Consider the following 4,413-nt stretch of genomic DNA (forward strand, 5'->3'; position numbering starts at 1 on the left):
CCCCCCCCCCCCCACTGGGATGTAATAAATGTTTATTGGTGTCTTAAGTCTCTAAGCTTTGGGAGGATTTGTTTTTAGCAAAAGATAACTAATACAACCCCTAATCTGTCACACTGGCCCCCAAAGCTCGTGATTGCATTCCACACCCACCCCCAGCTTCCCTGGGAGACCCTCTCTCTGCTTCAGGCATGCTATGCGAGTCCCCTTCCAGTCCCTGGCACCGTCATATGCTTTCTACAGGTTGTTTCTGCTCATCCCCATGCTTCCTCTTCCTCTCTTCCTCTTCTAGCCTGAATAGGCTCTTCTGAGCCAATGCTTCAATGTCCCCACTCTTGGTGCCTGAGTGGCTCAGTTGGTTAAGCATCTGACTTTGGCTCAGGTCATGATCCTGCAGTTGATGGGTTTGAGCCTCGTGTTGGGCTCTGTGCTGACAACTCAGAGCCTGGATCCTGCTTCAGATTCTGTGTCTCCCTCTCTCTCTGCCCCTCCCCACTGTGCTCTGTCTCTGTCTCTGTCTCTCAAAAATAAATAAACATTAAAAAATTTTTAAAAATCCCCATTCTTAGGGAAACAGTCCCCTAAGCTCGCCTGACTTCTTGTGCATGGTTCTGCCTTTCCCATCTCTCTTAAAGCATTTATCAGAATTGTCATCATGTCATTATTTATGTAATCATTTATTTGGTGCCTGTCTTCCTCTACCCCTAAGTCTCCAAGCATTCCAAGAGCAGGCAGTGCATCTATCTTTGAGGCTGCTAACCCCACAGTGCTCTGGACAGCATCTGGAACATAGTAGGTTCTGAAAAGACATTTGTTGGACAGCCGAATAGGATGGATTCCCGCCAGCTGACTGTTGTCCTCTCCACTGTGATAGAAGCAGCTCACAGCAAGTCTATGGCACATACACTTTTATTAAAAAAAAAAAAAAGAAAACTCACTTCCGACAATGACTCATTTCGTGACCTTGAACTGCTTGCCTTCCCTCCCTGAAAAAGGTAGATAGTGCAGTGTTTCTCTTGAAGGCTGGGAACTGTTTCATTTAGAGAGATTTTGGCATGGTTTTCAAAGCTCTTAAAGTACAATTTTCTTAATATCCAGGTGGTTGTAAGTGATTATGTAAAGGATGAATAGAAATGAGCTATGATTTACTGTGTGAATGCATTGCAGTTATAGGTGTGTGTGTGTGTGAGTGTGTGTGTGTCTCTTAGTGCTACATTGGTATACATTTGTGTGTGCATTTTTTTAAAAGAAGAATGTACGTTTGTTCTAGAATGCTCATGCACATCCACAGTTCTGCTGCCGATTTGCTTGAAGCTGGATATGAAGCCATATTCATTTCCAAGTCATTTGGCTGTATTCATTTCTAATAATAATAAACCAATATTTACTGAAAGCTTGCTGTGTGCCAGGCCATATGCGAAACCTTTTCCTTTATCATAATTGATCCTCACGATTACTTTTGCAAGGCAGGAACTGTTATGATTATGATTTTACAGATGAGGAAACTGAGGTCCAGAGAGGACACATAACTTCCCTAAGGCCACACTGCTGGCAGAGCAATAGCCAAAACCCGTTTGGTACGCTCTTAACCTTTGGGAAAATTGCACCTGTGGATTTGAGATTTAGTAATAAAGAAAAAGAGGAATGTGAAAAAAGTTCCTATTCATTCTGGAGGATTTTGAGTGTACAGGAGCCTTCAGAAGAGCATTAGTCTACAATCAGATGCCCAAGGACTGAGTGGTATGAATATAGCAGATGAACAAAAGTGATGGATGAAATGTTATTTTCAGTGCACCTGTGTTCACCAGATAAGCTCCTGGTGCATCCATCAAATTGCAGGCCAGTTCAAAGCAAAGTCATGCTTGCATAACAAACAGAACAGTCTAAACAAAGGCCAGTGTTTGGATAGAGGTGGATCTCAGGAATGCAGACAAGAGGAGACACGTGCAGCCCACCAGGCCCTGAGCCAGGGCAGGGGCGACAAGGCCCTGGCCCAAGACAAGGCCAGAGGAGGGGATTTGGGCTCCATTTTGTAATGGCACTGATCTCAGCGTGACACCCTCCACCTGACCTCCTAATCTAACCAACTATGGTGCATCTTCATTCACTCAATCAGCCATTCAACAGATGATTTCTCAACACTTGGCCTGTGGCAAGCACCGGGTACAGAGGACAGGAAGGCATGTGTGGTCCTTCTCTGGAGCTTCCCGTCTTGTTTGGGAGAAGTGGATGTGTGTCATAGAAATATACATGAAGTGAATTATTACGCAAATCATCATTTAATTATGTGGTGAGAAGAATGGAGTGCTCCGAGAGGGGGTCAGGGGCAACCTGCCTGAGGAAGTCATTTCATTTGAAACTTAGAGGTGTTGCCAGAGGAGAGACTATTAAGAGAGCGCTAGCATGTTAGTATCTGTGTAACAAATCGCCCCAAAACTCAGTGGCTTACAACAACAACAACAATTATTTAATTACCTCTCATGGTTTCTGTGGGTCAGAAATATGAGAGCAGCTCAGCCAGCCCATTCTCAGGGTCTCTTGTGAGATCTCAGTCAGATACTGGCTGGGGCTGCCATCATCCGAAGACTCGACTGGGGCTGGAAGGTCCGTTCCAACATGGCTCACCCTTGTACCTGGCAAGATGGCGCTGGTAGTTGGCTGAGGCCTCGGTTTCTCCTCATGGGACTGCTTGAGTGTTCCCATGGCATGTGGGCTGATGTTTCCCCAGAGAGAATGAGCCAAGAGGCCCAAATGGAAGCTGCAAAGCCTTTTATGATTAGTCTCAGAAGTCACAGAGTGCTTCTATGGCATATTCTGTTAGTCAGGGCCAGTCCTACATCAGGTTATATGTGCTGGGAAATTGGATCACTGGGAGGCATTTTAGAGCTGGTTACAAATGATAGGTCAACAGAGGTTAATCTATGGCATTCCATACAGTGTTTTATGGCAGCCATCTCAGTGGATGGGTGGGTCCTGCCCCTCGGTGCTCCACCCACTGGACCTGTAGTGGGGCACATGCCTTTGCTGCTTCCCATTGCTGCTCAGAAATCAAAATCCTTCCCTCTCCCCCCGCCCCCCCAATTCTCCCACGTCACTGGACCATGCCAACCACATGCTGTGGTCATTCACCAGCCCCAGGGGCCTTCTTCCCTAAAGATTTTAATTCCTGGCTTTAGTTCTCTGCTCTACCACTCATGCTTACTTTTTGGTGATTTCAATATCCACAAAAGTGGTTGCTCTGTATTCCGGGTGAGGATCCTGTCTTCCACCCTATCTCAGTACTCATTCCCATGGTCATACCCTTGGCCTTACATTATCAAAAGCTGCAACTCCATTATCACGTCAATTCAAAGCATCCCATAGTATAAGAATTTATCTTCTAGTGCCTCATCTCCAACAATTCTTTGACTCCACCGGGTCCTCTAATTCATTGATCTTACTACCTTTTTATCCTACTTATAGCTCATTTCCCTTCTCACTCAGCTTGAATGCCATGGCTTCCTCACATATCCCTGTATTAGTCTCCTACTGCTGTTACTGCAAATTACCAGAGATGTAATGGTATTTGTGTATAACACAAATGTATTCTCTTACAGTTCCAGAGGTGTGAAATCTGAAATGGGTCTCATTGGGCTAACACCAAGCTGTTGGTAGGCTCAGGGGAGGATTCTGTTTCCTTGCCTTTTCTGGCAAGCTTCTAGGGGCTACCCATATTATTGGGCTCATTGTCTCTTCCACCATCTTCAAGTTAGCAATGCTGAGCTGAATCTTTATGTGGCCATTTTTTTTAGTTCCCTCTTTTCTGTCTTCCTCTTCCACTTATAAGGATCCCTGGGATCACATTTGGCCTGTCTGGACTATACAGGATAATCTCTGCACTTCATGGTCAATTGACTGCCAATCTTAATTCTGTCTGCAACTTCAATATGGGTTTCTTTTTGCCAGGCAATCTAACATATGCAGAGATTCCAAGGATTAGGATGTGAATATCTTTGGTGGGGCCATTATTCTGCTTCCCACCAGCCCCTGAAGTGCTTTGCCATTCCCCCAGGTTATGTTACTAACCTGAGCAGAATCCCAAATCTCTCTTCCTCCAACTGGCCACCTACTCCGTGTCTGTACCTGTGCTGCTCAGCGTGGCCGGACAAAGACAGAAACGGTAGCTCCCTCTCCATTCATGACCACTCCTCTCGAGCAAACGTTAGACTGCTAGCCAATTCTACTATTTGTCCCTATTCCATTCACCCTCCCTCTCCATGATGACTTCACACCTCCTCCTCTCTCTCCAGACCCCCACGCCTCCTTCCTTGTCCTCACTTTCAGCTGAGTCTCCTTGCTTCCTACTTCCCAAAGAAAATTGGGGCAATAGGAAGAGAACTTCCTCAGACTCAGCAACACATCCACCCACCCTCTCTG

The sequence above is a fragment of the Crocuta crocuta genome, unplaced genomic scaffold (genome assembly GCF_008692635.1).
Source record: "Crocuta crocuta isolate KB4526 unplaced genomic scaffold, BGI_CrCroc_1.0 scaffold127, whole genome shotgun sequence".
Taxonomy (NCBI): domain Eukaryota; kingdom Metazoa; phylum Chordata; class Mammalia; order Carnivora; family Hyaenidae; genus Crocuta; species Crocuta crocuta.